The sequence below is a fragment of the Cherax quadricarinatus genome, chromosome 1 (genome assembly GCF_038502225.1).
Source record: "Cherax quadricarinatus isolate ZL_2023a chromosome 1, ASM3850222v1, whole genome shotgun sequence".
Lineage (NCBI taxonomy): Eukaryota > Metazoa > Arthropoda > Malacostraca > Decapoda > Parastacidae > Cherax > Cherax quadricarinatus.
Window position 1 is genome coordinate 93,322,490 of NC_091292.1, and position 14,390 is coordinate 93,336,879.

Below are 14,390 nucleotides of genomic sequence, written 5' to 3' on the forward strand. Positions count from 1 at the left end.
TTGTTTAGTGTTATGTATTTTGAGTGAAACTGGTTGGCATCACCACGCTACCTTACTCTGGGGAAACTTCCTCTCGTTCCACCTGTTGTTGCTCATGCAACATTACATGGCTCCTGATGATGCACAGAGACGTGTGAAAGATCTTGAGCTGAAGATTTCCATCCCCGTGGTTTGTCTTGCTATATATATATACATATATATATATATATATATATATATATATATATATACAGTGGACCCCCGCATAACGATCACCTCCGAATGCGACCAATTATGTAAGTGTATTTATGTAAGTGCGTTTGTACGTGTATGTTTGGGGGTCTGAAATGGACTAATCTACTTCACAATATTCCTTATGGGAACAAATTCAGTCAGTACTGGCACCTGAACATACTTCTGGAGTGAAAAAATATCGTTAACCGGGGGTCCACTGTATATATATATGTATATATATTTATGTATATGTATATATATATATATATATATATATATATATATATATATACAGTGGACCCCCCCAGCTTAACGATCACCTCCAAATGCGACCAATTATGTAAGTGTATTTATGTAAGTGCCTTTGTACGTGTATGTTTGGGGGTGTATATATATATATATATATATATTTCGTTTTTCCTTTTGGGCCACCCCGCCTATACGGCCGGTATATATATATATATATATATATATATATATATATATATATATATATATATATATATATATATATATGTAGGTAGTAGGTTGGTAGACAGCAACCACCTACGGGGGTACTACCGTCCTGCCAAGTGAGTGTAAAACGAAAGCCTGTAATTGTTTTACGTGATGGCAGGATTGCTGGTGTCCATTTTTGTCTCATAAACATGCAAGATTTCAGGTACGTCTTGATACTTCTACTTACACTTAGGTCACACTACACATACATGTACAAGCACATATATAAATGCCCCTCTGGGTTTTCTTCTTTTTTCTTTCTAGTTCTTATTCGTGTTTATTTCCTCTTATCTCCATGGGGAAGTGGAACAGAATTCTTCCTCCATAAGCCATGCGTGTTGTAAGAGGCGACTAAAATGCCGGGAGCAAGGGGCTAGTAACCTCTTCTCCTGTATATATTACTAAATGTAAAAGGAGAAACTTTCGTTTTTCCTTTTGGGCCACCCTGCCTCGGTGGGATACGGCCAGTGTGTTGAAAGAAAGATATATATATATATATATATATATATATATATATATATATATATATATATATATATATATATATAATATATATATATATATATATATATATATATATATATATATATATATATAATATATATATATATCGTGCTGAATAGGTAAAACTGATCAGTCAGTTAGCAAGAACTCATTTAAAATTAAGTCCTTTCTTAAATTTTCTCTTGTATGTTTAAAGATATATTTTTTTCATTTATGTTAATATAAAAATTAATAATGTACCAAAAGAACCTTAGAAAACTTACCTAATCTTATTATAACAAGCGCAATTTAATTTAGCCTAATACAACTATAATTTAGATAAGTTTACAATAATTTAATAAACTCAATGAAATCATTTTTTCGTTAGGTTCGGAATGATTTTTGCGAAATTATTGCATACACAAATCTTCGCTTGCCTTATTTGGCAAGAAGAGCATTGCTATTTAAGCCAAAATCGCAAGTTTTACCTATTCGGCACGACATATATATATATATATATATATATATATATATATATATATATATATCTATATATATATATATATATATATATATATATATATATATATATATATATATATATTAATACATCGGCCATTTCCCACCAAGGCAGGGTGACCCAAAAAGAAATACACACACACACACACACATTGCGACTGGCCAGGAATCGAAGCCCCGATATTTTAGCACGTCTCCTGGGAAGCCCGCCAAAATTTAGAGACCTGGAGAGGATTTCAGGGGTCAGTGCCCCCGCAGCCCGGTCTGTTACCAGGTTTCATAATGATGAACCTTATGGCTTGCTGCTTACACTCCTTGAGCTTACACCACGGTTGTTAGTGCATTAGGCTACAGTGGCCGGAGTGCATAATGTACATGCTCATAAGGTTCACGATAAACACACCTAAGCACTCGACTTTCTATTACACATCTTCAGGAGCAACCTGTTTGATGGTGTATTACTTCTTCAGTGGAAGATTGCAGTAGTTTTGTCTCTTCTAAAGCCAGGTCTACAGCCTTTGCAGATTACTGAAACGCATGATTTTTAACAAAGGCTATTTTGGTATAATTATCCTTGTCCCATCTTCCCCTCCCCACCATTGGTTGAGATATAGAGTGAAGAATTCCATCAGTTATAATTGACTTCATACACACTTTAGTAAATGCCTTAGCTGAATGTCCACTTGTTATAGTCATATATTCATCCTATAGCATTTTTGATTGTAATATCCATGAGTGGGTTGCTCTGATGCTGGTTAATAGCTTTTGATCCAAGGAACTGGAGCTTCCCTACTCTAGATCAAACCTGATTACCTCTTACATGGTAGATACTGTATGATCCATGTGGAGTTAACGCTTTGGATAATAATTTGAACAAAATAAATTTCGCCCTATATTATGATTATCATCATCAAAACTAAGCGCTAAACCCAAAAGGGTCATACAGCTTTTCGCCTTTGAGAAAACTTTAATATAGTATCAAATTCCATTCCAAGCCTATTCTTTAGGCTTAAGAGATTTATTCCTTTTTCTATTTACCGTTCTGACACTTGATGACGTTGATGAAGGTGTTTCCTCAAGTTTCGCTCAAGATGAACAAACACTGTAGAGATGTTTAGGTTACTTCCTACTTCCCCTCACGGAAGGTTCCTTGATGTTGGTGAGGGGCTCTTGATTTAAGGACTGGATCTGTGCTCCAGTTCCCCGAATTAAGCCTGAATGCCTTCCACATCCCCCCAGGCGCTGTATAATCCTACGGGTTTAGCGCTTCCCCCTTGATTATAATAATAATACTTCCTACTTGCCTGGAGGATGTTCCGGGGGTCAACGCCCCCCTGGCCCGGTCCATGACTTCCTGTTCACTATTAGTGGACTCGACTTGCTTCTTCCTCGGGTGACTTATTTCGTCAGGAAACAGGCTAAGTGCCTCTTGACAAATGTCAGTCATGTAGACGACTCATTTCCTCTAGGAATCTAGTCTGCCCTGTACATATAAGAAATGGTCATGCAGTGCCTAAGAAATAGAAAGCAATCACGTTCGGTCCGAGAAAGGGAAGGACAGCTCCAGTATTTGTTATCAGTCACTATCATGAAAGCACTTCCGTGGCGATAATGGTCTTACCTATATGCGCCTGATTTCGTCTTTGCTGATGTTAATACGGAGCAACGCGCTATTAACTGCACTTTCGACCGTGCCACATCATATAATTTAAGTTCTCTACATCTGAAACTTGTAACTTTCACGCTGCGTCTAACCACGCCTCATTCTCCCATATCACAGTTTGACTCTCCTTGGCATTCATTATTGGTTCCTTCACTTCTTTAATAAACACACAAGGTTTTTCTTTCTTTTTCGTAAATGGGGCGACAAGTCAACAAATGGGTATAATCACACTTAACAAGGGTATAAAGACCCGAGACGAAATTTCGCTCAGGATTGATCTTTATCATGACAATTTTTTATCAAGCTCGCTTCTAAGAGAAATGTCGTCTACAATTTTTGCTCTGTATTATTTGTATTTATACCAGGTAATTTTTTTCTTGGATTCATATCTATTTTGGTGTTCAGGAAAATGGACTTAAAAAGCTTCTTTGTAAGTTTCACCTTTCATAAATATACAATATCCTGACAGAGGTAGCCATTTCTCGACTCTCCTAGTCGTGACTAAACACATTATTATTATTATTATTATTATTATTGAGAACGTCGTTGGTCTGAATTCATGACAATGCTCGATATATATACCCTTGTCTATCCCCAACTTTTGGTTCTCTAGAAATGTGAACAATTCATACTTAACCCATGCGAGAGGTTTAAATTAATACAGCACATGAATGTGGTTGTCGTGTCATACAGCTGATACTCTTGACTCATTTTGCAATAATTTATGCAAAACATCAGATGTTTGTTGACGCCTGTCAGGGTAAGGAAAAACAGAAACGAGTGGAATATTAATGATCCTTCCTACAGGAACAGCAATCATGGCACAAACTGGTCGTACAGGAGTGGAAATGCTGACTTTTAACTTTTATCAGCTATTGAATTTATGGAAAAACTAAAAGATCTTTACCAGGCCATAAAACATTTTTGGAAAAAACTTAAACACAATAACACATTCTGACAAATGCACAATAAAGCCAAAGAATATGGTAATAAAATCACCATTAACTAAGCTTTCTACCAGCTTAGTGACTCGGTGAGAGTGTCTTCAGCTCACGAAGGACCGGGGTTCGATCTTGAGGGAGATGGAGTATAATTATTATAATCATGAGGAGAGCTAAACCTGTAGGATTATACAACGTCTGTAAGGGGGAAGGGTGGAGATGGAAGGCATTCAGATTCAATTCAAGGAACTGGAGCCTGTTACCTCGGGTCTTCCAGCAGTAAATTCATTAAGTACCCAGGTGTTAACTGAATGATGTCGCCGCATCCTGGGTAAGTGAACCAAAGGATCCCAATGATGATAATAATGAGTCTCAATGATTAATCTATTTTGGGTTAATATTAACCCTCTCAGCTAATCCTGCCATTGTGCCAAAACAATGATGGAACGAGCTGAGCGATGAGGCCCTGTGATATGACGCAGGGATCCTTGATCTAAATTTTTAATAATATTGTTAAAATTGGTTTTACTATAATCATGCTAACATTGGTTTTACTATCATTATGTTACCTTGGTTTTATTATCATGTTAACATTGGTTTTAATATGCTAGCATCGATTTTACTATCATGTTAACTTTGGTTTTAGTATCATGTTAACATTGGTTTTAGTATCATGTTAACATTAGTTTTAGTATCATGTTAACATTGGTTTTAGTATCATGTTAACATTGGTCCCATTGTCATCATAATCATGCACACTCCGGTAAGAGAGCCCAGCTAAAAAAGTAAGCTCTCTTACCATCATCAAGAAGCTATGAGAGGCAGCTCTGTATGACTCTTACGGGTTTAACGCTTGGTTATGATGATAATAATAATAATAATGTAATGAGAGAAACGCACATATAATGATCAAACCGGAAACTGAGGCAGTCTCATAGCCATGTTTCTTGCATCATCCTCTGAAGAAATATTTTTGTTTTTTGGGCTGATTTATTCGTAACTTTAACATTTTCCTTGTTCCCGCAACCCTAAACATTTCTTCTATGTCTTTCTCCCGTGTTTCCTTTATTCTTACCAGTTCAAAATATGAAAGTTGGTTAAGTCGGACCACCACACTATTTTTTTTTTTTTTTTTGAGCCTAAATTTGGTGAAATCTGGCATATTGTGAAGGTAATTCTTGATTTTTCTGCCTTCATATTCCCCTCCATTCTAGTACTTTTTTTTTTTAAGCGTGATAGATGTCAACGTTCAATTCTTTTTTAAAAATATATACACGTATATTTTAGCTTACGATCAAATATAATTCATTTTCTTTTGTAGTCTACACACAAGTTTTCTATTATGATGTTATTCATTCACACATTTAAGTAAGTAAGTAAGTAAGTATGAATATGAATAAATTAGAACTTGAGAAAGGCTTACCTTCACTAACTACAATTTTTCTTACAGACAGTATTATAAATTTGTACAACTGTTCAGACGTCACACATGTAAGTCACAATAATACATTTGTATATTTACCATTAATAGAGCCATAAAATTCCTGCTGAATGAAGCTGCGTATGTATACAAATTTTGATATATGCATTTAGAAGAAAAATGACTAATTTATATTTATCTTGATATTTATTTAAGTGATTTTCGTGTAATTGGTGTATTAATTTTATAATTATTTTATTCATAATTATTACTAATATATTTATATAACACAGGACCCCCAACGGAAATAAGTTATAGCGAAAAAAAAAATGTTCAGATTATTAACCCGGTGGGTTAGTAATCCTGGATAACCCAATAAAGCCCGGCCCGCAGCCTGGTGGCAAAAGCTCTAAGCTTCACAACGTGAGTGTCCGGGTTTGATTCCTGGCAACACTGAGCGTGTTTCCTTACATGTTCACCCATCAGTAAAATAGGTACCGGGGTGTTAGTCGACTGGTGTGGGTCGCATCCTGGGACAAAATTGACCTAACTTGCCCGAAATGCTCAGCATATCAAGCGGCTTTGTATATAGTAGTATGTCATTGATGTCAGCTAGGACTGTATACCTTATACATGTACTTGTAGAAATAAAGATATTATTTCATCTGTGGTATGACTCATCTCGTTTAAGTAGAAGCCCAATACTGGATGTTGTTCTCGACTTTCATTTGGCATAAGAAAATAAATACTTTGGGGTTCTTTCAGTTTCATTTATGGCTTTTAGTTCTTCCTTATGCTTTAGTTCGATGTTATATCATAACTGCGATGAAACACCTAAATTACTGGGAACGCTTGAAGTTCCTCAACCTGTACTCCCTAGAACGCAGGCGAGAGAGATACACGATTATATACACTTGGAAAATCCTAGAGGGATTAGTACTAAACTTGCAGACGAAAATCACTCCTTATGAAATCAAAAGATTCGGCAGACGATACACCCCCCCAACGAAAAACAGGGTCGCCACTAGCACGATAAGAAACAAAATAAGTGTCAGGGGCCCAAGACTGTTCAACTGCCTCCCAGCATACATAAGGGGGATTACCAATAGACCCCTGGCTGTCTTCAAGAAGGCACCGAACAGGCACCTAAAGTCAGTACCTGACCAGCCGGGCTGTGGTTCGTACGTCGGGTTACGTGCGGCCAGCAGTAACAGTCTGTTTGATCAGGCACTGATCCCCCGCGGCCTGGTCACAGCCCGGGCCGTGGGGGCGTTGACCCCCGGAACCCTCTCCAGGTATTATTATTATTATTATTATTATTATTATTATTATTATCGTCTGGCTTATCTCCATTAATGCTCTTCCCCAGGATGCGACCCACACCATTTATTTATTTATTTATTTATTTTATTTATTTATTAATTTGAACATGATACAGTGAAGTACAAAGTTATTACAGTGCAACATGCCAAAGCCCCTTGTATGCAGAGCATTATGGGCAGGCTTAAAATTAACATAAGATTAACTAAGCAATGATATATTCAGTGGTAAATACATTATTGTAAACAGATAACAATTTAGCACAAATGAGTATTACAAAGACAGGTCATATGGTCATTTACTGTGTTGCTGAGTAATCAGTAGATTGGAGTATTCTGTTAGGTAATGTAATTAAAAAATAAAGTTTGATTGGGTCACAGGTTAGACATTTATGTGGTACAATTATTCAGTATTTATTTAGTTGTGGGTGGGTAAGTGATTTTTGAGAAGAGACTTGAATTTATAAACAGTGTTTCTTTTATATTCACAGGTAATGAATTCCAGATTTTAGGGCCTTTTATGTGCATTGAGTTTTTGCATAGCGTGAGATGGACACGAGGAACATCAAAGAGTGATCTGTGCCTTGTGTTATGGTCGTGTGTTCTGTTGAGGTTGGTAAGATGTTTGAGGGGAGGGTTTATATCAGAATTAAGTGTTCTATGTATGTAGTAGGTGCAGTAATAAGTATGGATGTTTTGAATGGTGAGTAGGTTAGGTCCTTCAGTGTGTGTCAGCTGAGGTCGCTACCAGTTGAACCACCAACGTTATCCTGGATTAATTTATACATACGTCAATGCAAAATAACCACAGTGAAAAACTAGTGAAATTCCAAGAGTTTTCGTGCGAGAACTCACAAAAGCACTTTGAATTTCAGTATTTTTGTCGCTTTGGTTATTTTGCATATTGTGATATCACTTGTTCACTGTGAACTTATTACATATTTTTCTATTTAAGACAGTTGTAAAAATCTAAACTTACGAAATAAAACTTGCATAAATACTTGTATAATTCAATAAAGACAATCACTGTGGCTTACTTCCAATGACGTCTTTGTCAGAGATAATGTTGTGTTATATAATAGTCTGGTAGTGAGTAGTGACACGCCTGACAGCAAGATATTATGACATTGTGATGGCATATAATGACATGATCTTATCTTTATGTGATGTTTACAGGAGTTTTATCGGATGTTTGTCGAATTAGACCTCCCAAGGGAGGTTCCTTGACGTTGGTGAGGGGCTCTTGATCTAAGGAATTGGATCTGTGCTCCACCCCCCATGCGCTGTATAATCCTACGGATTTAGCGCTCCCCATGATTATAATAATATTGTCAAGTTAGCTGTTATCTAAATATACAAGTATATTTTAATATTTGAGCTATTACATTCAATTACATTCTTTATATAGCCATTATAGTATTAAGGTAGGTTTCTTTAATACGGTAATTAACGTGATGCAAGATACCGTCATTAATTGAAAATACTTAGTCAGATTATTTTAAATTTCTCAGTGGTCTTACTGATCTCCTTACTAGTGACACTATGCACATCGACACTCCTAAAATAATATTATTTATTTAAAATTGGCGGGTTATGTATTTTTCCTTTTTTTTCTCTCCATCTGACTATTCCGTTTGTTCTGGCAGTCTGCCAAGTGCGTGACGTCACACAACAAAGCGCACGGAGAACTAGTCCTTCCATTTTTATTATTTACAAATATTTAATTTCTGATAATGCGCATTTTTTGGGTACACGGTCACTAGATTAGTTAAGTAATTTTAGACGTTTGTGCATAACTCGCTGAAAATGTACGATTATAGGGATTCATACATGTATATTTATGGTGTTTTTATTACAATTAATAATAATATGAATATTAATATCCTTATATTTTTTTATTACCTGATATCCATATACTATTAGTTATATAGTTAAGCATGCTTGACTACGATTGTAATATATACAGAGTATTACATATTATCAGATGGTAACATATGCGATAATAACATTGACTGAATGACAATTCTCAAGAATGTCTGGTGCCACGGCGAGGGAATGCCTCATCTCCATCAACCAGAGGAACTAGCAGAAGCTAGTACGCCCAATTTTAACACAACACAGAAAGGTATATGGAAATAAAGATTAATTTAGTAGTAGGAGGAGGTGTTGGTAGTCCTGCGCGCGGAGTGATACTCTTGCGCCTCGAAGCAACTAGTAAGAATGGCGGACAAACATTGATGAATATCTAGGGTACTTTGAGCAAATTTGAATGTAACTTGATTGGTAGATAACCGAGAGGCCTATTAATGATAATAAGAGTGGTTTAGAGGCCCGGTGATAAGTGGCGTGTGTGTGCTAAGTGGGCACGAGCATGTGAATGGTGGTAGAGGAGTGAGCCACTAGTGTGAAGGTCTTAACTTTCCATCACAGTGGCTGCAACTCACCAAATGTCAGTGCACAGGTGAATTACTGCATTGTGTGTGGTGATGGCCCACCAGGGTGAGGTGAGGCGGTGGGTGTGCTGAAGCAGCAGCCACACACATTGTACTCAGCCCCAGGCGAGATGTACAACAATCACAGGTGAGCTCAGGTTAACTAATATACTTTAAAACTATCTTAACTCTCACAGGGCTCAAAGGTTCTCTATCATCTCACTCTGGGACATCCTTCTTTAATATTCTCTCATCTACTCACAGAGTTGTCTTTGAGGCGAATGTAACTCCATATATATTCCTGTGTAAATACAATCTGTTACATTCTGACTACCATTTTCTTCTTTTACTTATTATGTATAAGATTCAACAATATAAATAACTAATATGTAAATTAGTAGTATTGATTGTAGCATATAAACGTCTGTTTATCAGAATTATAATGGAAGAAGATTGGGTCTGGGGAATATTTTTTAACTGCATTTTGTTTCCTATTTATAATCAAGAAAATATATGTAACAATGACCAATAAATATTTACAATGCTTGACATATCTCAAGACTTTTATTCTCTCAGTTGCATGACTAAAACAATAGAACTAACGTGGACAAGCAAGACAATGTTTTATTTGCAATGACTAGCAGTGCTTTAAACTTGGATAATCTTTGCAGTTATCTTGCCATAGTTCATACAATGATAGTGTTCTGTACACAACTATTGTTTAGTTAACCACATATCACTCAGGAGAGGTGCCTTGATTCCTGCAAGACGGTCTTGATGTAAGGAACTTTACCTCCAAGGACTCCAATAGAAATAAATCACTGACTTTTTTGGGGTTATCCTAGGTAATGTACACTGTATGGTAATTGCACTTATGTGTACCTGTACCTTAATAAACTTAATCTTCACTTCCCTTGGATCAAACATAATAGCCTCCCATTTCCCTGGTGTGTGATCCTTATGGTTTTAGTGCTTTCCCCTGAAAGCACTAATAAACACAACATTAACTGTGTTCCAAGCAGTAAGCTTTGATAATTCAATTAACTGTGAGTTAATAGAATTATCAAAGCTTATTGCTTGGGTAGAATTGAAAATTGGGTTGGGCAAATATTTTGTTAGTGGGATGGATTGTGAAGGACCTGCCTAGTATGGGCCAACAGGCCTGTTGCAGTGTTCATTTATTATGTTCTTATCAGGCATCATCTGGAAGTATCCAGACTATAATTTTTTTCTATTGCTAACAATTAACACAATGTACATATCTTGTTTAGTAGAAGCTCTAAAGATAGAAAAAATGTAGGAGTAGTAAAAGTAAATGTGTTATAATAAGGTGAAGTAGGGAAGGTAGTTGGAAAAATTAGGGTTAAGTAGGATTTCTTGAAGGTGAATGTCATTACCAGTAATTATGTTACACCAGGATGGGGGGAACAACTAATTAGAGAATGTATAACCAAGGCTAAAGTACTGAAGAATAACTAAAATAATTGAGGCAGATAAAGAGAAAGAAGGCAACAGAAAATTAATGAAATATTTAGGAATAATGTATTATGCAAAAAAAAAAAAATCAGTGAAAGTTAAGGGACAAATAGTAAAATAATGATCATTATCAAACAAAAAAGTATTCTCCAGTTTATTAAAATGTCTTTATATTTGTCTGCTAGGGTGATTGTCATTATACAGTAGTTTAAAAATATAATTTGAGAGTTCTTCTTAAATAAGAAAGGCTTGTCAAGCATTAAAGATGGATTAAGCTATTCAGTATGTATATGAAAATTTATTTGAGTTTGCAGGACCTTTTGTTTAGCTCTTATATAATGTCATATGGATTACTCGTGTTCTTTATGGTACTCTGCCCTATCAAAAAACAGATTAGAAATCATCCAAAATAAGATGATGAGATTCATGATGGACCTGGGTCCAAGAGAACATGTTGGTCATATGAACTGCAGAAGTAGATGGAGTACAGCTACTGAAACTAAATCATTTTTACAAAATTGCTAACAGTCATTGTCCCGAATAGCTTGCTTCAAATTTTGTAAAAGTTAGGAACCAGAACCAGTATTGTACTAGAAGAAATGAACAATGGCTTGACTCATAACGCTAATACTGGCTCACATCTGAAGGGCCAGGGTTCATTCCTATCACGAATGGAAATGGTCATGTGTTTCTTACATCTCTTGCCTCTGCTTACCTAGCAATAAGTAGGTACCTGAGTGTTAGCTTACTGCTGTAAGTCGAAGTATGCCAAGCATAGTGACTTGGTTGTCCTGGGTTACTTACCCTTGGTTACTTCATCATCAACACAATGTTTTAAGTACCTACAGTAGGCAGCCAGGCCTCAGACACTTTGTATTAGCAATACTACATGACTGGAGTGGGTTACCTGATCATATCAAAGTCAGCCTTAGTATAAGTCACTTTATGAATAGAGCTAAAGAAGAGTCTACCATAGAAAGGGAGATGATCTCTTGTATTGAGTATTGTTAAAATATTTAAGGTATAGCTTTGATCTAATATATTCATTTGTATTATCTTTTATTGTTAATACTAATAATAATGGTTGAGGATGAAACATCTTGTGTATATACATAAGTATCTTTAACTATAGCTAAAACTGATATTCATGATGCAATCATTTTTACTTATTAATAACTATGTTTTTATTGTTACATTCATTTGGAGCACTAAATCTGTAGGGCATATAGTGCCTAGGGAAATGAAATAATCAGGTTCAGTTCCTTGGATCAAGAGCTCACCAGTGCCAAGGAACCTCCCTTTAGGGGATTAATAGTGGTAAACATTGAAGATTAATAACTATAACTAATATATTTGTGTAACTGATATGGCCATTTTATATTGCTTTTTATTGTTAATAATTATAACTGATTTATTAATGTAAATGTTCATATAACACACAGACCTCTAAAGTAATAAATCAGTCTTCAACTTGATTGGCTTATCCTGTAGATTTATTAACAGGCAATTACTCGACAAAACAGTTGCAAACATATAAACTTGTTTGTTGAACCTGAATAAAAATTTAGTTAGACCCCAGCAAGAGGCAATACGTATCTAGTCTAGTTCGTTACAAAAAAGGTACTTATTGAAAAAGTTATTAGAACACACTTTTCTAACAGATATAGATTAATACAGTTTATCTTACACGCAAGTTATCACTGCTTGTTGTCATGGAAGTGTGTGGATATGGTTAATGTTGCTCTACTGGGTTGAGGTGAATTGTTGTAGTTCTTGTGTTGATGTACATGCAGAGTCATCAGTAGTTGATAGTTATATTCTGTAATGCATTTCTGCTTCATTTTACCCAACATTACTTTATACAGTTGACAATACAGCATCATTGCTCAGCTCAGTTCTGGTCTCCATATTACAGAATGGACATAAATTCGTTAGAAAACATTCAGCGTAGGATGACTAAATTAATACATAGCATTAGAAATCTTCCTTATGAAGAAAGATTGAAGACTCTTAAGTTAGATTCACTTGTTAGACGAAGAATGAGGGGAGACCTGATCGAAGTGTATAAGTGGAAGATAGGTATTAATAAAGGGGATATTAATAAGGTCTTGATGTCTCTCCAAGAGAGAACCCGCAATAATGGATTTAAATTAGATAAGTTTAGATTTAGAAAGCACATAGGAAAGTATTGGTTTGGAAATAGGGTAGTTGATGAGTGGAACAGTCTACCTAGTTGGGTTATTGAGGCTGGGACTTTGGGTAGTTTCAAATTTAGGTTGGATAAGTACATGAGTGGGAGGGGTTGGATTTGAGTGGGACTTTCACATCAGAGCTTATTTCTTGGGTGGCATTGAAAATTGGGTTGGGCAAATGTTTTGTTAGTGGGATGAATTGTAAAGGACCTGCCTAGTATGGGCCAACAGGCCTCCTGCAGTGTTCCTCCTTTCTTATGTTCTTATGTTCTAAATCCTCTTCAGACCAGTTTTTCAAAACTTGTCAGGATCCTTTTCAGTGAAAAATTCTGCAACTTTACCAATGACTTCAATTGCTGACTTAACTCCTACAATGTTAACTTTTTATCTTCAAGTTCTTCCTCTGTTATTTGTCTCTCTTTCTAACTTGGAATTGAGCTTCATCATTTGGTACTTCATTTTTTTACAGTTCATTTATGTTTTGCTCTTGCATATCTTCAAATTCCTTGTCTCTCACAATCCTTGCCAGAGTCACAATTTTCTTGACCTGACTCTTTGTTGAGAGTAAACCAAAGAAATTATTCACCAACAGAAGGCCATAATTGACACCAGCATGCATTTATGGTTAATTGGGGTACTGTGCTTCATTCCAATGGTGGGGACTGTAACTGTTCCGAGAAAGAATTTGTCTAAAGTCAGCTGGAAAATTTCTTGTAGAAACATGATCATTTGCCTCACTAAGATTTATGTCGTAAAGCTTATTTGCATTTTTTAGCTTTGAAACTATATAGCACTAAATGTACATTGTTATGAAGGCTCTTGTTCCCTTCTCACACAGATTATTACACTAGTGGGGGGGGCGCTTGTCGTATAAAACTGTACTGATATGTTTGACTTTTTTTTCACAAGGTTACTGTGTACTATTTACTGCACAAGCTCTTGTTTTTATTTCTCATTATAATTAATTGTATGAATGGTGGATAGCCTCAAACAAAAAGGTACAGGCAGTCTGCATCATTCATGTGGCACTTCATAGCATACCATATATAAACATGCCACTTACCTTCAGTACCATCAGAGCCTCATGCTTATTGTTCTTGGCACCTCCAGCATCACTAGTATTTCTCTCTCTCTCTCTCTCTCTCTCTCTCTCTCTCTGCAGAAGGGTTTTTACAGGGTTAGGTTAAGAGTTCATACCTTTTTCTTTCCTCTCCCCTCTTTTCCCTCTGCTTTC